This window comes from Miniopterus natalensis, chromosome 11 (assembly GCF_054644295.1).
Source record: "Miniopterus natalensis isolate mMinNat1 chromosome 11, mMinNat1.hap1, whole genome shotgun sequence".
NCBI classification, from domain to species: Eukaryota; Metazoa; Chordata; class Mammalia; order Chiroptera; family Miniopteridae; genus Miniopterus; species Miniopterus natalensis.
Window position 1 is genome coordinate 13,859,164 of NC_142091.1, and position 22,136 is coordinate 13,881,299.

A 22,136-nucleotide genomic window follows, 5' to 3' on the forward strand; every position below is an offset into this window, starting at 1 on the left:
GTTCACTGAAGTATAGGGTAGGAAGGTAAAACAAGTTGGTGCAACTTTGTGCCAAATGACTCATCTGAAATGTATATTTAGACAAAACTAACTTCAACCTAAAATCACCAGAACAGCCCATCTTCTGTATGTCAAGTGTAAAATTCTTTTATAATGGATACTAATTAAATAAAAGCAAAACCTTGACACCTGTTTAAAGTATTTGTACTTCATAAAATGTGTATGATGTAATATTCAGATTCCAGTTCAGCAACTAGTTGACTTTATAAAGAAGAAACATTGTGATATTTTTGAAGGATATAAAAGCATACAAGAAGCAGGCCCTTCACTGAGGAAGCTTGTTACCCTTGATTTATTTTAGAGTTTCAGAGTGCAGTATTTATAATGCAATGTACTCCTTGCTTTTGAGAGCTGCATACATTATGTCTGAAGTGGCCTCTGATGATGAAAAAATTCAATCAAAATTCAAACACCATCAGATGTTGAGAGAATATTTCCCTACTACAGAAAAAGGAAATCTGTTGCTGCCCGAGTACCTACTTACATTATGTAGTGCACACACACACACACGCACACACATGCACACATGCAAGAACCTCCATTTCATTCCAGTGCAAATTAAAAGAGTAAAGGCAAAAAGCTGCTCTTAAAATACAATTTTTTACTTAGGCCTCAGCTTTTCCATTATACATGTAAATAATCATGAACTCTAAGAATGTAAGAGTTGGTTAGAGTGCCCTGAACAGTCAAAATCAACCTCTCCTTTGACACACACATACAGAGGCCACTCATAATTAAGATCATTTGTGAATACTTGGAAAAACACCATACTGGCTGGGACTCTTGATCATATCCTTACTGAGCCACTTGAATGTACATAAGCTCTTCTCTCTGTACGGAATAAGAGGAAGGCGTACTTCATATGGTTCAATTTTTCAGTTATCTCACTGAAAGCATTCCTTATGCCTACTAAAGTCCTAAAAATTATTGTTGTTTCCAGAAAAAATTGAAATATAAAGTATGATATAGATCACCATTTGTCTACAGGTACATTTCCTCAAAAGAGCTTGAAGGTATGCCATCTCAAAAATGTTAGAAAACTTACAAATCTGAAAATATTTTTAAATTAAATTATTGGGTTTCTGAATGGCAAACTAATTTCTAAAGCAAGAACTATTCTTTTTTTCTGCCAAGGGTTACAGTCATGCCTCTGCAATAGTTAACGATGGTCTAATTTCATAGGCCCATTAAAATAATCTCTAATATTATGTAGTTTATTGAAAACTATAAAGTGAATTACACAGAATTCAAATTTTATGTCTTGGGTAAGCATACGAACCTCAAAGAAATGGAGAAAATTAGAATTTATATTATTTTTTTCTTTTTTTGTGTGGTATTTTTTGAAATTCCATGAGTAAAAGGTATCAACCCTGAAAGGAGTAAGAAAGATAAATCAAGGCCACCAGTATGGTTTAGTAAAGGGACTTCTGGTAAAACTGAGTTTGACTAAAAAGAGATAAAAATGAAAAATATAACATCTATTCATGCAAAGTGGTTAAAACTAAAACCTAATAAAACTTAAGCTATGCACTGACTACAGAGATCAATATTTACAGTCAATATTTATGAATTCATACTAAAAACTTTTTCTTTTGTGTATAAAAAGGAAACTCTTCAGTATGAATGGACAGTCTTCTTTCCCTTGGGCTCTTTCTTCTTTTTATCCCTTGCTACTATAGTTACTATTTTATAGCTTTAATTCAGGAGGAGGAGGAATCCTCTCACTAATTCCTGCCGCGGTGAACACAAAGAATGAGAGAAACTACCAAGAGCTCAGCAGGCAGCCTGATCTCCAGCACTGGATTAAGCTTTTTTGCAAACACCAAATAAAGGCAGTGATCTGAAAAAGCTAATCAGACCCTGCTGTGGTATTTAGACTATCTGGGTTGCTAGTATTGGATAATGTTAAGCACATTAAAACATCTGTAGGTGAAAAGAGGGCCATCGGCTGTCCGTCTTAGTCACACTTCCCTCGTCCGCTTCCCAGGGCAGAGCCAATACAAACAGCTGCTGGCTCTGCTTGGGTCACCGCTATCAATGACTGTGCAGTTACCACAGGAGAAACAAGAAAATAAGGCTGTGTAGTTTTAGGCAGATACTAAAATCCATCAGTGCCAAGGATGTCACTGAGGAGCGAGCGTGAAACTCATGAGCTTTGATGCTAGTGTTTGGAATCAATTCTGACAGTGGTGATCCAAGCCCGCTTCCTGGTACCCTTCTCCTAACATGGGTTTGTTCCCCTTTAACATCTCTTTTGAGCCTAACAATAACACCATAGAAGTAAGGTTATTATATGAAGTTTTACCAATATAAAAGTTAAGTTTTAACTTTTTTACTCCAAAAAGTTAAAAACTTATTTTTGAGAGTTAAAAACCCAACCACCAAGAACCCTAATTATATCCATGGTGTAAAAGAATGGAACAGAATCAATCAGGCACTAACTCTAATCTCTGGGTTATTATACTTAGGAGGTCAGGTGGGCCATGAGAGTTTTAATATATTTTATTTTCTTAAGTTACTTACTCCTTCCTTCCTCGAATACTCCCTAGGTACATCCCTGCCAAAGTAACTTTTACTGACACCTCTCTTATGCTCAAAAGCCTCAGCAGCAAACCATGAGTCTCTGGTTCTCTGCTTTGTTTTCAAGGCTTTTTCCATAACCTGGGCCCCTCCAGGCCCTGTAATCTTATCTCCCATTTCACCTGAGGGGAGGGTTAGCACAGGGAAAGCCACCTTAGGTGTCCTCTGGCAATGCCTCACCTTCCCAGATCACACCTGCTGTCCTAAGCCCCGCTCAAGGTTTACTCCATAAAACCTTGGACTAGCTCATATTTTTACTGCTGTCCAACTTCCTTTGAATTTCTGTAACACAAAGGGTCTGTACAGCATAGCACTTATTTACAAACCAGGCTGTAAGCTTCTTGAGGGCAGAGCCATCATCCAAAAAAAAACCCCGACATGTGCAGCAGTGTGCTGGTATCTAGAAGACATTTGAGTGAAAATTATGGCCAGTAAACAGGCTCCTGACAATAGGAATGCAGGCATTCACGTGAACAAAAGTGCTCCCGGCTAGTTTTCCTCTTTTGTGACAGGGTGAGCTTATCAAAGGGCCCTCAGCTACCTGCAATGTCCGTGCAGCCCAGGGTCTGCCCTTGGGGCTGTTTGCTGCTCTCGAAGTGAGTGGGCTCAGGCCTCTCGGCGATGAGGTCTTTTCATGCAGTCTCCTCTCGCTTCAACTTCCCACCTAGAGTGGCGCTGGTTGAGGATGAGTGACGTGATGGGAAAGTCTGGAAAGAGGACTGTGGGCGCAAAGCCCAGACCCTCACTCACGCATCTCTCTTCAGGGTCCGCCCAGGTAGGTGCTCGCTAAGTGCAAGGCTGCTTTGCTCTCCAGCACTGCCTGACGCAGAGGGGTTAAAGCTTTCTAAGTTGGGGGTTCAATGTAACTGAGCTCTTTATGCTGTGATCTTAAGTCATGTTCTGCAATAATTCTATCAAAAAAAAAGTGCTGCTATTAATTTTGATGTCCACCTGCCTGGCTTCTCTATTTCTCAGCTGGTTCAGAGCTAAGGCAGGAAAAAGGGCCCCTCAATAAACTCGACAGTAAAGTTTTGTTAACAGTAAAGTTTTGTTATAAAGAACCATTAAGGGAAAAAAGTGATAAAAAGACTTACATACATTAACTCTGATAAGACTACTTTAAAAACACATATGAAGGGATAAAATTAAAAAAAAAAAAGAAAAATTCTGTAATAAAGATAAAATGCTTCTCAAAATAAAATTCATTGAGTTTGATTAAAATAATCTTCCAGTACCCTACCACTAAGAGCAGACAACCCTCACCAGTCTTTAGGGTTCAGGGACAGATACTAAATAAATCCACAAAAGCAGTACTTCTTCCCGGTGGCCTAAAAACAAGGAAACTTTTCTATAGTCATTTTAAGTGACAATATAACCCATATTCTTAGACTTCAACTATTTCCCAGTGATTAGCTTCCCATTTAGTATTTTAAAAAATTCATTAGACAAGCCTTTAAGCAGATTAGCTTAAATTCCTATAAAACTTGTACAAACTCAAGGAACAAGGAGTCTTGGCAAAGGTCGGGAGTACAAGTCACACCCAAAGCGCTGATGTAACAGGTTACTATAGCAACTGATACTTGGGGGAGTAGTGGAGAGAAAATTCGTGAGAGAAAAAGGGCACACGTGATTCGAAACAAAGTAGAAAGCATGTGGTATCATCCACGTTAACAAGGCACAGTTATACTCAGTATAATTGAAATGCTGAGGAAAATCTGACAAAAAATGTGCAATTTTGTAATAAAGTACGTACAAGACATTCTTGGAATTATATCACAACTCGATGGTGGTTAAATGACACTGTATGTCGTCTGGTAATGTATTTACATTAGCGTGATCAAAGCCTAGTCAGAAGTCCTCTCTCCTGACACCCCTGCACTTCATTTCCCCCCTTCTCCTCTATGACACTCCCCACTTCCCCCCCAGTATGTGCGCCTATCTGCACATCACACCTTCAGGCTGCAGTAGCAGCTGGGGATGGGTGCAAGTCTTGTTCTTTAGGTGTTAAGTAGTTCTGCTTAGCAAACTAATTCAAAGCTCCTTGACCAAAAGCATTGTTAAAGTGAAAGTGACAGATTTAGGCTATAAAGAATAATTGTACTAGACAGAATTAAAATAGGGCTCCAGCCTCAGCAGTGGTTGAGGGTCAACCCATGAACCTGGAGGTCACAGTTTGATTCCTGGCCAGGACACATACCTGGGTTTCAGGCTCAATCCCCAGTAGGGGGCGTGCAGGAGGCAGCCAATCTATGTTGATGTTTCTTGCTCGTCGATGTTTCTCTCTCTCCCTCTCCCTTTGAAATATATTTTTACAAAATAGGGCTCTATCATTAGGTCTGTCTGTTCTTGCTAATGGTCTAGAAGAGACTGTAATAGTAGTATACTAAATGGAAAGGAGCTCAGGAAAACAAAGCATGGTACGCAAATAACACAAAAGGAACTGTCAACCAACTATGACCCAATAAAAGTTCTCTGTTAATTATAATTTGATCAAAATATAAGTTCTTATTAATGATCAAGATAGAAAATAGTTCCTTATATAACAATTCTTGTAAGATGGGAAAACAAAATGCTTGAGTTAATACTTCCTATGGCCCTTGATTTTAGACAACTGTCCCAGGGTGCAAGAAACTGAAAAACACTGAGTAGCTGACAAAATGAACTTTTGTTGGAAAATATGCTCAGTGAAATTAGCACAAAAGTTTGTTAACAAAATTTTTCTTCAGAGAGTTCTATTCATGCCAGGGGGAGAGGTAATAACTCAGACATTAAATTTATTATTCTGAGCATTTAGGACAAGATCCCTTCTAAATACAAACCACCATATACTATAATTAGTTAAATCTAGAACATGAATCATCCTAAACAGCTGCCAATGCAATTCAATTATGAACTCGGATAGGGCAGGGACTCATGTTTTATTTTCTGACTTATCTGCAGCACCCAGCAGAGTGCCTGGCACGCACAGGCACTTAATAAATATGTGCTAAGTAAATGATGGCATTTCAGCATCGGGGCCAAAACCTCTTCTTCAGATTTATTTGTTCTCTACTTACTTCATATGACCTGCACTCCAGCCAAACAGTTTGGTTACACATTGGAATCATCGGGGGAGGTTGAAAACACAGGGCTTGGATTCCAGACTTTAATCCTTAGACATTTATTTTTTTTTGGTCTGGGTGAAGCCTGGCCATACTCCAGGTTATTCTAATGTGTAGCCAAGTTTAAAAACACTGACTTAAAAGTTTCTTCTAAAACACCTTTCTCCACAGCTTCACATGTTAAAATCCTACCCATTATCATTAAAGATTCAGCTAAAAACCCAACTTTGCCATGAAAACTTTCCTGGTACACAGTTAAACTTACCTTTGGATTATTTAAGTTTTGCACAGGGCCCGACCTGACACGGTTAGGGTTTGATAAATAAGTCTGGGAGCATGATACATAGTAGAAACACAACAAACACTTATTGAAAGAATGATGGATAGTTGGTTCCCATTATTCATGGATTCTCTATTTGCAAATTTGCCTACTTAGTAAAATTTGTAACCCAAAATTAACACTCATGGTACTTTGGAGTCATTCTACAGACATGCCTGCGCAGAGAGGTAGAAAATGTGAGATGCCCAAGGCACATATCCTTGCTGAGGCTGAACAGAGTGAGGCTTTCCCTTCTTATCTCAGCTCTCCTACTGTAAACAAGAGTCCTAAAAAAGACTATTTAGTGATACTTTTTTGCATTTTTGTGCTTTTTGTTGGTGAATTTGCTGTTTAAATGGCCCCCAAGTGCTGAAGTGCTACCTATTTGTTCCTAAGAGCAAGAAGGCTGTGAAGTGCCTTGTGGAGAAAATGTTAGGTAAGCTTTGGTGGACATTGATTACAGTGCTGCTGCTGGTCATGAGTTCAGTGTTATGAATCAACAGTTATCTATAAAATAAGGTGTAAACAGCAATACATGTACAACAGGGTGTACCAATTGGTGGGTGAAAATGTTTTGCCCTGTGGCTCACAAGAGCCTAATCCCGTGTTCCCTGTATGAGCAACTGTTCAGTATTTGCAGCAACTTTTAGAACATACCTACAATGAAAAACAAGAATTGGCTGTAATTTCTCCCCCTTCAAAACTCTGAGAGATCTTATCTGCAAGTTTTAATACCAGTTTTATTCAGCAAATGGGATGCTCCTAGGGCCTGGCTCTGAGACTACAGCCAGAACAAAGCAAGTCCTTCCCCCACCAAGCTCAGGGCGTAGTGTGGGGTGGGGGAGAGAGAGAATATGAACAATAAATACACGTCAGGGGATGGAAATGCCACAAAACTTTCAACGAGGGAAGGCTTCTCCCATAAGGTAGTATTTGTGCCCATATCTAAATGAAGTGAAAGGAGAGGTGTAGCAGGAAGAGGGAGGATTAGGGACAAAGCCCTGAGACTGAGTGTGTTCCTGGGTCATCGAGGTGGCCAGTGTGACTGGCGGCAAGTGAGCAAGTAGCTGAGTCAGAAGGTGAGGTCAGAAAGGTAAGGTGAAGAGAAGCCAGGTCATGTAGAACTTTGAAGGGCAATGCTTCTCAAATTTTACAAAGCACCTGAAGATATGAGGATCTCGAAGATTCTGACTCGGGAAGTCTGGGGCGGGGTGTGAGATTTCCGCATTCTAAGGAGCTCACAGCTGATGCTGTTGCTGTTGGTCCAGGGACCCTACTTTGAGTAGCAAGGTCACAGGCCACAGTAAGAACTTGGGTTTTATTCTGAGGTGGGAAACCTTTGGAGGGCTTGAGAAGAGGAAGTGATATGACTCAATTTTATACTAATGTCTTATAAGCTTGGCCTACCTCCATACTTCCAATTGTGTTACATTGATCTTTACCTATTTCTTTGCCTGTACCATATATTAAAAACTGTAGATTTATAACATATTGGGTACCTTGCATGTGCAAATCTATCATTAGTTCTTCTCATTTTCATATTACCCTGGATGTTTTGCATATGCGGTACATGCTTTCAGATACTTTAGAACTGTTCTGAAAGTTTTAACCCAAAAGCTGTTGGGAGTTTGATGGAGTCTGTGCTGCAGTGATACCTGCTTAAAAAGCACTTCTGATTAATCAATCAAGAACAGTTTATTAAAATTTTCTCTTCCAATATAGTTACCTAGATTTCTTAATGGGGACTTAGGAATTTATTAAACTTGTCTTAAAAACATTTTGCTCTTGTGAATGGAGGGTTTTTCTTTCCCCATTATATTGAGGCTCTTGGGTTTCCAGGCATATAATAAAATCATCAGATTGTCTCTTCCTTATCAATGTTTGTATCTCTTGCTCCATACTTTTATCTCATTACACTGTAATATTAAATGACATTGATTATTTTGTGTTGTCCCTGATGCTAATGGGAATGCCTCTAGTGCTTCATTATTAAGCGTTATACCGATTGCTGGTTAGGTTGTGCACACACATAGATATACAACACACACACATACACACACACACCCCAACTTGGACAAATTTACCTCCCCATGCCTCAGTTGTAAAAAATGTTTATTTTGAAATTTAATGAGCTAGTCAATGTAATTAGAACACTTGGAACAGTGCCAGGCATATACTAAACACTAATAAGTGTTAGCTACATGAAATTATGTTTATATACATGTATGTATATGCACATATCACTATACAGCCTTTAAAAATCATGTACAGAAATATACTCCTCCTTCATGAGTTAAGAAAAAACCCTGAAATGTGGATTTCATTAAAATAATATAATTTTTTTCTTTGACTTAATATTGTGAAGTCTATTAACAGACTACCTAATACAGAAACATAACTACATTTTGGAAGGATTATACAAAGGCGGGCAAAGTAGATTTACAGTTGTATGTAGAACGCAGAGTTTATTCTTATATTATTTATTCATTACTGTATTATTTTCCATATGAAAAACTATAAACCTAGGTTTGCTCACCCCTATAAATGCTGATATTTCCCTAAAACTTTTTATATCAATAACTGTAAGACTAGATCGTCATTTTCTTCAACTTATTTCCTTTGCCACATTTGGGCACCACTATTTTGCTGACATTAGAAAAGGGATATGGTATTTCACCCAAACTTTTTCTCATTGGCAAACCAACTGCCCAGTGTACGTACCAAAGGGAGCTAGACTAGACTGTAGACTGGGCCATGTGTTTCTACACAGGCACCATTATTTCTGATGTACTGGTATTCTGAAAAGTGTCCCTGAACCCTTAGTATAAATGTCAGGGTAGAGTTTACTCCAGCATGTGGTTCAAAGAAAAGACAACGAGCCAGAGGGAAATCCCGTAACTTAGGGATGTAGGAGCCAACACCTCACCCTGCAGCCCCCCTGCCAGCTAACCCAGTGACCAAGCACGCTGCGGGACAGCTGTCTCAGGTTGTTCAACTACGAAGTGGAGGTAGTAACACCACCAACAGCAAAGGGTTGTTTTGAAGATCAAAGGAGTTAATATACATAAACTTAGAACAGTGCTTGGCACATAGTAAATGTTAAGTGTTTTCTTTAAAAAGTTTGCTCAGAAAGTAAAATTGCAATACAAAAAAATAGAAAACCTCTTTTTCATGGTCTTATGTTCTCATTAACCTAATTCTAAAAGTTTTCTCTTTAGTATTAAATGGGAAAGAGTATGCAAAAAAAGAGGCTACTATGCAAGCAAAGGCTACAACTGTGTCCCATTAGCTCTTCTTACCACATGTTTATAGAACCAAACTATCAAATGACCTGGAGTTCAAATGCCCTATGCTAGGTCTTTGTTCATGAGCTTAACCATGTGAATTTTGTTAAATAATTTAGAACGTCTCTCAGAGGGAAAGGGTAATAACGTAAGTTTAGAAAAGCTAAACATACCTATCATTTTTGTAAGAAAAACTGACGACGTGTCATATAACACTTTAGCTACTGAGGGCAATTGGAAGGTAATGTGAGAAAGCTTAGTAAGGAACACGAGGATAAAAACGGTTAAAACCAGTGATTTAGAAAAAGTACATTGATCTGATGGTGGACAGGAGTAAAGGGATGAGGGAGAAAATGGACAAATAGAAAATATAAGAGGACCTGAGAGGAAACAGTTTCTGGTGGAAAATGAGAAAACATTTCTTTGGGTTTAACAACCTAGATGGTGGATTGTGAGAAATTACTTAAAAATAAATGGCCGCAGACAAAGAGCAGCCATCTCTTCCCACCTCAAAAACATTTTAATTTCTAGGCACAGACTTTCCTAAAGTAATAAACTGGTACGCTTTTCAGAGTTAACTTCCTCCTAAGATCTTTGTTCTTAACTACTGAAAGATTAACTCCACGCTAGTTATCTCCCTTAAATAGTTGTTAACAAAATCTTTTATGTAAAGATTTTAATGGCTGAGGAATTTACTGACAGTAGTATCATTTAAACACAGAGTGCCTTGCTAGTTACGGCATTTTTATACATGCTAGCTAGTAGACCAAATTTTATTTTAAAATTGTTTACAACTAATACATTTAATAAATAATACTCTGATGAAAGGCAGGAAAATAGCAGAATGATTACCAATTGAAACAAGTGAGAGGTTAAGCTAGTATTCAATGAATTCACGTATTCACTCAAAAAAACATTTATCTGAATGCCTACGAGAAAGAAATAATGCTATGTGAGGAAGATGAGAGAGGTACCCACATAAATACAGCTGCTACCCTAAAGAATATAAAGTTTATACTAGGGAAAGCAGACAAATGAATATCTATATAACACAGGGCATGTCGGAATTAATGCTGTTCACAGAGGTATGTCATGGACAAAGACAGTGGCTTAGATTTGAGAAGGTCCTGAGAGTTGACACTAAGCTAAGGACCGAATGATGGTGATGACATTCCTACAGACACTGCGGTGCGCGTCTGTGCAGGGCGGAGATGGGGAGTGGGGTGAGGGAGGGAAACACAAGATTTTCGCCCGGAGAGCAACAAAATCATAGGCCCGGAGATGCGAGAGATGATAATATATACAGAATTACGTGGCCAGTTCAGGGAAAGTCTCGAACGCCACACTAGAGTTTCAACTTTGGTCTTGGGAAGCTATGGAAAGTTTTAAAAATAGGGAATGAAGTATTTCTACACCCATTTTAGAAGGTAATGGGGTACCACTGAAGGCTTCTGAGAACGTTAATGACGTCTTTTTAAGTACTTTGAAAATGACAACTCCAACTGTATCAGTTTTGAGGAGGCAAGAAACTCAAAGAGGACAAGTTAGGAAGGTTTATCACAGTTCAAACCAAGGTGACTGGTACCTAAAATTATGCAGGAAAAAAGAGAAAGAACTAAGAGACATGGGTGACAAAGTCCTACATACTGTTATTAATACTGGGTTCGTTGCTTACTTTCGTAATTACGGGACAGGCCAAGTTTCATTTAGAGGACAGGAATATAAAGATGTACATCTTTCCTCACCCAGCAGCATAGGATGCCCAAATGCTATCTATCCATGGACCCTTTGGGGAACTGCAGAATCCAGGCCAAAAACTCCTGCTTAAGAAAACGAAACCCTGGAAAGCGGGCCGAGGCAGAGGCGGGGGCACGCGCACTCTTCATGTTTGGCAGGAAAGGGGTGCGGTGCAGACAGGCCGTTCTGGGCGGCTGGGGAGGACTGGGAGAAAGGGGCGCACGCCGGGCACGAGTGAATCACGGCGAGAGTGACTAAAGGACGAACCTCAGAGGAGCGCGGAAGGGCCCTTGGGGCACCCTCAGCCTCACAGCCCCCCGCGCCCGACACCCGCGGGGCCCACAGTGGCGCCCGAGGAAGGCGCGGGGCGGCCCGCGGGCCCCAGGGCGCAGGGGGTCCCCGCGGGGCGCTGCTGCCCCCTCTCCAGCCCCACCTTCCACCTTCCTCCCCGGCCCCGAGGCACCCGGGCTCGGGGCTGCCACCTGCCGGAGTAAAGGCGCCCGTCCAGGCGGCTCCTTCCAATCCCTCCCCACCGAAAACCAGGCTCCCAGTGACGGGTCAGTGCGGGTATCAGAGCAAGGATCTGACGCCAGGTGTGGAGGACTCCAGGGGAAGGGGGTGACCACCGCAAGGAGCCCAGGGAGGCAGACGACGAGAACCGGGGCGCAGCCCGCCCAGCCCAGCTCCCTCCGCGAGGGCCCGACCCAGCGCGTTTCCTAAGCAAAAGGCTACTGGGCAGCAAAGATTTGGCAATTAAATAAACTAGTCTTCAGAACCAGTCATTCTCAAGTAAGTAAATGGTCATTTTATTTTCGATTATAATTCTGATTATCTTTTTAAGAGTCAATACAAAAAGTTGAGGTAGAGGCCATCAGGCACTGAGAAGAAAATTGTTTCTGAATTTTGATCAAATGTAAATCCATGTTGAACTGTCCTATTTCGGGTGTTTATAATCAAATAAGTACCTAATTAAAATGCACATAAAACTTAAGTAGTCATTTGCTAGCAAAGTAGGAAATAAACACTTATGATCCACCTGTCATTCCGAGGGACGATCCGGCCCAAGACTCAGCACCCGACAGCAAGCCTGCCAGACTGGCACCGGCTCCTGGCTGTCACTCAGGAGCTGCACAGCGCCTTCCCCACCGGCCTCTGCACCAGGCTCCCGGCTGTCACTCAGGAGCTGCACAGCGCCTTCCCCACCGGCCTCTGCACCAGGCTCCTGGCTGTCAGTCAGGAGCTGCACAGCGCCTTCCCCACCGGCCTCTGCACCAGGCTCCTGGCTGTCACTCAGGAGCTGCACAGCGCCTTCCCCACCGGCCTCTGCACCAGGCTCCTGGCTGTCACTCAGGAGCTGCACAGCGCCTTCCCCACCGGCCTCTGCACCAGGCTCCTGGCTGTCACTCAGGAGCTGCACAGCGCCTTCCCCACCTGTGTCTGCGCTCAGGTGCCCTCCCAGCACGCACACGGGAGGGTCTCCCAGCTACGCTGCAGCTGCCAACCTGGCACTACTTCCCAGCCACCGAGGCCAGCAGCCAAACCTCCTGCTTCAACCAAACGCACAAAATTAACTTGATGACATTTTTTTCTTATAAGCAGATTCCTGATGTTTTTTCAAAACCATACTTTAAACATACACTACCTATACTCTGAATCTAGTCTTATTCAAACCTCCTTTTTTTCAAATCCTCACCAGAGGGTATTTTTCCCATTGCCTTTTCAGAGTGGGGGAGAGAGAGAAACATTGATGTGAGACAGATCCACTGATTGGTTGTCTCCCCAAAGCGCCCTGACAGGGGCCAGGGATCGAGCCTGCAACCGAGGTACATATGTGCCTTTAACCAGAATCGAACCTGAGACCCTTCGGTCTGCAGGCCGAGGCTCTAACCGCTGGGCCAAACCTTCCTTCTGAATAGGAACGTTCCCTGCTGATGTTCTTACTCAAAAGGGAGTTTTCAAAGACTTGAGGACCAATCAGAGGATCTCTCTTTAAGGTAATCAAAGACCTGGTAGAACACTGAAAAATAGGGAACTTAATGGGAAAAAAAGGCAGTAATTTGAAGCATTTTTTTCTTTAGAAAAAAAAAATTTGGTTAATTTTCTTACAGGAATTACTAGAATTGGCACAGTCTCCATTTTCAAGAATGCGGAGTTAATTCCTATAATTCTGCTATTTCTCTTGGCTGGTTTATTCATCCACCCATAACCAGGTCAGGAAAGAAAGAGTTAATCTCCCCCCCCCCCAAGCTTTACAATCCTGGGGGTGAAAGTGGGAAGTATTTGGAAGAGGCACTCTGAAATACGAGTAAACTGGTCAAGAGCATGAGGAGGGTCATGGAGGAACCATAGCTGCTGGCTCTTCCAAACCCCAGGGAATGCTAGGAAACACGCAGAAGGGAGAACACCAGGGCTAAGAGGTGTGGAGATCTATAAGCAGAGAAATTCTGTTTAAGGAACTCAACTACTTTTAAAGCACACTGGGCAATCAGCTTATTTGTGAAAGCTCCATCATTCTATCCACAAAGATGACAAAAAGCTCTGGCAATCCAAAGCATTAGATTTACTTCTCTTATCAACAGGCCTTATATAATGATGCTGGCATTAAACTCCAGGATATAAAGTATTTAAACAACAATAAAAATGACCCTTATATCTCAAGTACTCAAATCATTCACTATGAGTTGCTTGACTTCAAATTTGAGATACAGACATGCATTTGTGCTAGACCAACTCAAACCAGCAGAATGGAAACATATTCTGACCATGACATAAAAAATGAGAAAATAGCAGAGAGCTAAAAACAAATTTTAACACCCTACCCCCAAACCCAGTATCTGTAAATTAAAACTCTCTTCCAAATAACTCTGTAAAGAAAAATTTAGAATAAAATTATGGACATTTAGAAATGGATGACAATAAAATTGTAACCTGTAGAAGGTAGAAAAACAAATACTCAAAAAAAAATAATAGTGTAAATGTATTTAATAAAAAACAAGAAATAAAGGAACTTAACATTTAAAATGGAAAGGTTAAAATGAGCAAACAAACCAAAATAAAGTTGGGCAAGGAAATAAAATTAAAAACAGAAATAAGTTAGGAAGATGGTCGTAACACTGAAGTGGGGAAGATTTGGAAAGATAAAAATTCTGTGTAAGGTCATTTTCATTTCAGATACCAATAGCTATCCAAGGGGGGCTGTCCACAAGACAGTGTGTAAAAAAGAGAAATCAGGATTGGAGATAGAAATTTGGTAGTCATCAGCATGTAGATGGTACTTAAAAATTTAGTATTGGATGGATGGAAAACTGTAGAAAAAGGAAGAGACATCAGAACCAAAATTTTGTTAACAGGATAGGAAGACACTACCTAGATTCACATATAACATATTTTCTTATAGTATACGTTGCTATGCTTAATCATTTTAAAAAACATGCTAAATTAGGACATCCGTACAAAAACTACTTAAAAATCTCATGATACCACAAAGTGGTCTTCCTGATGGCCTCCAAAAAGTTCAATTTCAGTAGCACTGTCATTGTGGGAGTTTTAAATGATTTCAACCTTTTTTTTTTGGGGGGGGGGGACAGTTTTCAAATAGTGTTCTGAAAGATGCCTAAGAGGCTGACTAAGGAGGGCATTGGGACCTTGATTCTGAGACCTCATTTGAAAACAGAGTTTTATTCCAGGGAGCAAAACTGTTTCATTTACTTTTGCTAATATTTTATAAGTGATGTAACAATAGTGAAAAGAAGAGTATAGGTCTCAAAGTTTGTATCACTGAGACAAGGACATGATCTTTAAGTGGGCTGAAAGCAGTAAATTTCAGCACTTAAACTTCATATTCAATTGAACAGTCAAATAATGAAAAAATATTTTTACAGATATGTCTAAAAGATTCTTAGGAATTTAATAATTTAATGGAAACTTCTCATAGTATGCACATCTCTTTTAAAGTTTCTCACATTTACTTTTTATAGATATTTTCAGGAATGTGTGTATAAAAGCAGGGGAAACCTGTGTTAGAAAACAACAGCCACCAGAACTTAAAAAATAAAATACCAAGGAGGAAGTCACACTAAAATAAGAATTAAGCCCAAATGACAACTATTACTACTGTTCTCTGATTTAACCAATGCAATAAGACAAGAAAAAAAGAATTACAATACTGAAAAAATTCGTATTATTGGGTCACTATGATATATCTTGAAAATCAAGAGACTTAACTAAAAAAGTATTGGACTAAGTCCTTTAATTTAATTAACAGTATATAAAAGTTTATTAAAGGTAGATGGGTATTTAAAAAATAACTTTCTTTTATACCAGCCACTACCAGGTATAAAATAGAGGTATATGAAGTATAAAATATGAAGGAAAATCTTTCTTTTAAAAAAAATGTTTTTATTGATATTTTAGAGAGAGAAAGGGAAAGGGAAAAGGGGGGAGGGGGAGAGAGACAGAGACATCAGTGAGAAACATCATCAATCAGCTGCCTCCTGCATGCCCCCTAGTGGGGAGTCGAGCCTGCAACCCAGGCATGTGCCCTGACCTGGTATCCAACTGGCAACCTCTAGGTACACGGGACGACTCTCAACCAACTGAGCCACATTGGCTGGAGGGGGGGGGTCTCATTCTTAATAAATCTCATTCTAATATCTCTCAAAGACTTAAGTGCTTCAATTATACATTATCAATTAATCTCCACACCATGATATTATATGGTATTACCATCATAACAGGTACTATTACCACAATTCTACAGACAAAGCAGCTAAGGCTTAGGGAAATTAAGAAATTTGCCCAAGATCACATAGCCAGTAAGTGTTAGAACAGAACTCAAACTCAGTCTCTTGGATACTACAGAATAGGCTTCTCAGCACTATTATGCTCATTCTTGTCAATCAAAAGAACGAAGACAGGTTTGTGTGGGAAAATGGTGATAAGAGCAGAGAACGGATACTCTTGTATTGCTGAAAGAATATACATTGGTGCAACTTTTCCAGAAGACAATTTGCATGGTCACATATGGGAATTTGTTAAAAAATATATTCATCAGTGTCTACAAAGAACTATATACGTGTACATTTATCACACTGTTCTTTAACAACAACAAAAACTTGTCACATTCTAAATACTCAACAATATGAACTTGATTAAATTGAAGTACTTGAATATGTTGGAAAGTCATTCAGCTAATAAAACTAATCTTTTAAAAGTATATTTAATGACATAGGAAAACATGGTATGTTTGAAGAAACAGAATGAAACTACATATTCATGTAATTTTTAAATAGGATGGGTATATTGACTATGATCTTAAAAAATGAAACCACTGATACCAAAACTTTAAGTTATAGCTCTAGGTAAGAACTACAGATGCTTTTCACTATCATTTTATACTTTTTCTATATCTGAAAATGTGATAAAATGAAGCAGTCAACATAACAGAAATGCAGTTTAGAAAACATTTCCCCTATTTAAAAACTATTTTTTCCTATGTATGATATTGCTAATTTTAACATACTTTATGCCCATGATTTTTATGTTACTTAAGGCATTTTTCTCTCTTCATAAAAACAGAAATAATACCTACTTTATAAAAATAATTTATTGCACATTTGAAGCTTTTTAGAGCTGTGCTAATCATTGAACGTTACAGCAAAGTTCCAAAAAGTATCTAATACATAATCATCAACTAAGTGGGGCAATCAAAGAAAATGATGACTTAAAGACAAAACAAAAACATCTAAGTCAACAATGAGGAAGCAACTTCAATTATTTCAGGAAACCTGCTCCCTTTAAGTGGACAAAAAAGCTAAGATTTGAAGCAGAGAAGTCACAGAACAGGATAAAATTAAGCCCACAAAATTCTGCATAGGAAATGAGTACAGATGACGAAGAACAAAAACTAATTTTAGCTTCGCCCTAAAAGAAGTAATAGGCTTGAAGGCCTTTTGAACAATCTGAAACACCTGGCATTAAAAGCAGTAACAGAAAACTTGATTTTATAGAAAATTTATATCTGGTAATCCCAATTACTCCTCACAGTTAGGAGCCAGTGAATAAGTAGAGAGAAAAAATAAAATTTCTGTCCAATCCAATTGATACTGTTAAATCATTTTTTAATACTGAGTGCCCTCTATGTGCCAGGAGCTTTTACACTTATTGTCTTGAAACAACAAAAACAGCTTTGCAAAGTGCATAGTGTTTGATGGATGAAAAATCAAAGAGAAACTTGGTCTCGCCTAGGATCACAGCCAGGGCAACGCTGGGACTCAAACCTAGGTTTAGCTGATTTCAGAGGCTCTACCTGCTCTCTCTATACAGTACAATCTTTCAGTTCTGCAACCTAGACTATCTGAGTATCCTAAAAGCCTTTTTAATCACTGCCTAAATACTTTTATTTCGGACATAATATTAGCTGTGGTTATACAGTTTCAAAGCCCACAGCAGATATCTGCTGCATATTAGAAGGAGGGAGTGACAATGTCAGCAAGGAACAGCTAACATCGAGAAAACACCAAAAATCATTGAATCATTGATATAAATCAAAATAAATCATGGAGTCCTGTTGCCCATCTTTAAAAAAAAAAAAAAAAGCATAAGAAGTACTGCTTACTGCTATTTTAGGATAAATCAGAAATCTCAGTAACATCAGTAAGGTTAATATCTCTAGGCATGAGCTCCATCACCTGGAAGATAGGCAAAACAACAGTGTAAACTACAGAATTGTTATAAACCCAAATTAGGCAATGTAAATGCTTAATATTATGCCTGGTATAGTACTAATGCCCAATAAACATTAGCTATTATTATATTTCACATTAAGTGAAATTACAGGCTACATATTACTTGAAGGTAGGAAAATATAATGCATGTTGTACACATTCTTCCATTTAAAATTGTTAAAATGTTTTGCTCTTGAAAGCCTTTAAAGACTAACTTTTTAGAAAATTCACGTTCATAATATCCTTCCCCAGTTAAGTGGGGTAGATAAGGCTAATTATATTTTACAAGGCAAACGTGTACGGCCCCTTAAGAAATCACATCATGTATTCTAATTAAAAAATGTTTAGGTAGCAACAGTTGTGTTATCTGCTCTGCATTATTGTGTCCCATCTCTTAACCATGTACTGACTTCTGTTCTTCCTACCCACAACAGCTGACTATTATTATTTAAAGTACTATCTGGCCTTTAACAATAAAAACACATTCATGAAGTTTTCTACCTGTGCCAAACTCTGTAAAAGACTGGGACGACAGAGTCCTTACCCTCAGGGAGGCTAGAGACTATGAACAAGATAAGAAAAAATCCTACGCATAGTATAAGGAACTGTTGTCGACATTTCATATTATCAGTTAATGCTTATGATGTAGGTAGTATTTTCTCTGTTTTCTAGATAAAGAGCAGAGACACAGCAGAAAAGAAATAAGAAACAAAGAAGAAACAGTTAAATATCACTAAAAATGCAAGTGTTGTGGAAAATATACAGTATTTTGAAAGTACAGGGAGTAAGCAAATAATTTTGCATGAAACTGGGGAATTAGGAAATGCTTATATTGTTTTACTTTAAAATCCAAGTGAAAATCCTATAAAGTACAACTACAGGAATAAAAAATTGTCAGGAAAATATTTATCAAAATATTTACAGAAGTTATTTCTGGGTAATGAGATTCCAGAGGGCTTAATTTTCTTTTTACTTTGCTTTTTCTTAATCAACTTGTACTACTTTAATAATTTAACATATAAGTTGGAAAAATATTTAAATTAGGTACTGAAGCTCATCTAAAAAATTGTTAAAATTTTAAAAGTTAATACTTAGTGCATTCAAACACAGTATGCAATCAGCACTCTCACTCTTTGCTAATGGGTGTGTATTTATCAGCACAATTTTTCTGGAAAGCTTTTTGGCATAAAAAACCTTAAAACTTACTTATTATCTTGTGTGATTACTTCTAGGAATCCATCCTAAGAACACAGATGCAGAAAAAAGTTTCTTTACTGGGATATTCAATTTAATATTAAAATGTTGGCAAAAGAAACCCAAATGTTAACTGAAATAGAAGAATGATTAAATAAAATGACATGTTCCTAGGAAGAAAATGTTTGAAATATTTTTAATGGCATAAGAAAATCCTTATTGTATGTTAAAAGGGGAAGGGAAGGTGGGATACAAAGCTCTATGAAAAGTATAATTCCAATTATATAAGAAAAAGATGTATCTTTTAAGAAACAAACTCCCAAGAAAGATGATTCCTTTATCTTATATAAACCTCACAACAACAGATACATTTATGAACATGTATTAGGTTCCAGAGACCTCAATATTTGGTTAAAACAGGGACTCCGCCTAAGTTGGAACTCTCGCTCTGCCATTAACTGTGAGACCCATCAAGTTATTTAACCACATTGTGGTTTGGTTTCCTCATCAAAAAAAAAAAAAAAAAAAGAGTAATAAAATATTTCTTCATAGGCGTGTAGTAAGTATTAAATGCATTAATACAGGTGGAACACTTAGAACAGCAAGGATAAGTTATTAGTCTTAAACCACAACAGAGTAACGCAAGTGAGATCTAAGCTGAGGCGTGAACAGCAAGGTGGAGCCAGGCAAAAGGTGAGGGGAGCTTGATAGCCACTTGATAATCTTAAAAGCAGAATACTCTGAATGTTCAGAATGTGCTTGTGGGCTTTGCTTTAGGCTAGCTCGCTGAGCATAAGAATTAAGGTCAGTGTTGTGATGGAAAATCATATATACTATGCTTTATGGGTGGCTACTCCCTATTTTCATTTTTAAAAAGTAAAACAATCCTCTGTCAGATAGAAAAATTAAAGAGAGAAAATCATACTGAATGACCAAGATATTGAGTATATTTTGGGATGAAACAGATTTTTAAAAATCACATTCTCAATTGCTGATCATTTCCCTGAACTGTAAATAGTGATACAGCAGCAATGATAACGTTTTTGATGAATCTCAACATTATAGGTTTGCCAAGGCATAAGATTTTATATGTTGTAGGTTCATGAGGCATATTAACACTTAAAAAACAAGAAAAGCTTTTAGAAAATTTGGTACATTTGAGATCCAACCCTAGAATCTCAATATTTTTGGTTTAAATTTAGAATCCTGATTTAATAAATTTTTGTTATTTACTGACCTTGTTACTTAATATTTCTCTTTCCAAAAACTATGCCCCCAAAACTATCTTTGCCACCTTAATCACCCACTATTCCCATTACCCACTGAATGCCCTGAACACAATAGGCCACCCAATCCCTGCTTTCCTGCCAGGGTCCCTTGACTCCATTCATTTAGAAATGACTCGCACAAAGCTCTACCTCAGGCACACCTCATTTTACTCTGCTTCTCTATTGTGCTTCACAGAGGTTGCTTTTTGTTTTACAAATTGAAAGCAAGACCCTCTGCCTGCAAAAAAATTACCACTGGCTTTATTGCGATGGTATGGAAAGGAACCTGCAATATCTCTGAGGTATGCCTGTACCTGAATCCTACCTTTGAGGCCTGCCAGGCAGCCTTCCCCAGTTCCCTCCTGTCACGGAGGACATTTGATCTAGCATTATGCTCTATCTGCTTATAATCTCCTTTTACAGGTCAGGGGACTCACACAGCACCTAGATGATACTAAATAATTATTAGCTGAGGGAATAGTTTACCAGTCTCAAAAGAACAGTAACTACAGATTAGTTTACAATCTTAAATTCTAACACCGAAAGAATAAAAACCCCCTACTTCACAACTTGCTTGTTTCTTTAAAACTGCAATCAAATCAGAATGAAAGAATTCTTCTGGATTTACGTACAAGGACGACGAAAAACATGAAAGGTATAAAATGATATAAAAGGGTATAAAATGGCATAAAAAGCTATAAAATGATAGCAACTTTTATATGTGATAGAAAATAAAATTAACGTCCAAACTATTGTGGTCAGCTAGAATGAAGACAAGGTAACCCAGCTATAGAATGAGAAACATTTAAAAAAAATACAATTTCCATTAACCACTTGGGGTACAATTTGGTGGATATAATCCATAAAAACATAGCTCCAGAGAAGCCATTAATATAAAGGACATCTTTATTAGTCTGGTAATTAAAACAACAGTGTTGTAAAAGGAAGTGACTAATAAAAACTTTCATCAGCATACAAACATTCCAAGTTTGTTTCCTATCCTTTAATATTTTCCATTATAATAAAGTAGTTTCATTAGACTTTCATTATTAAATGCAGGCTAAAAAATACTGGCTTTTTTGTTGTTGTTTTGTTTAGAAGTTCATTTTACTTCACTTACAGTGTTCAAGTACTTTTGTGATGACCAGATGCTAGAGGCAGAATTGCAACTTACTTTGAAAAGGTAAATAGTCAAATAAACATTTTGAATTATAGACAGTTACCAGACCATTCTGATAGTTCTAGGGTAGCTTCAAGTAGACAGATTTTAGGAAATTTAAAATAAGAATGTCAAATTGGAAGAAAGCAGGTGAAGAGAGAGGAAAGTCTGAAATAGGCATCTTCTTCAGGTTATCAAAATACGATAATTTCACAAGTAGCTGCTTCTGCTATTTTTATATTCAAATATCAGATAACACTAGTATTAAAAAATTACTAAAATTAATTGTATATTGTAAGTGATCAAATAAATGGAAGTGTTACCCACTGAACCCTAAATATATTAACAGTTTAAAAATACAAACATTTGTGACCTCTTGTGGTTCTTGGAAAATCCAAAAAACAGGTTTGAGGCACAGCCACTGTTTTCTGTTTATAACATGTACTAGGAAAAATATGATGAAATAAGTGAAGAAATGAAGTACTTTCCCAAATTTCTAAATATACAGTTCTTAGCCCGAAGTACTTCTGCACCTATTGGAAGATGGTTAGAAATACATAAATAAAGGATCTGAATCAACAAGGGCCTCAGGGGCCTGGGGATATTCCCACACAGTCTTGCAGCCGGTAGGAAAACCTTCCCTAAACCTGAGTTAGCATTTCACCTCTTAATCCCAAGACACGGGGCACACCCCAGGATTGTTATCGAT

The 22,136-nt window shown here is 38.3% G+C and overlaps 1 protein-coding gene across 1 annotated transcript in view; it reads right to left on the minus strand.

The window, feature by feature from the left end:
- ZC3H12C (zinc finger CCCH-type containing 12C) overlaps window positions 1-22,136 on the minus strand; it is a 58,481-nt gene that overhangs the window by 35,348 nt on the left and 997 nt on the right. The gene's annotated exons all lie outside the window — the stretch shown is intronic.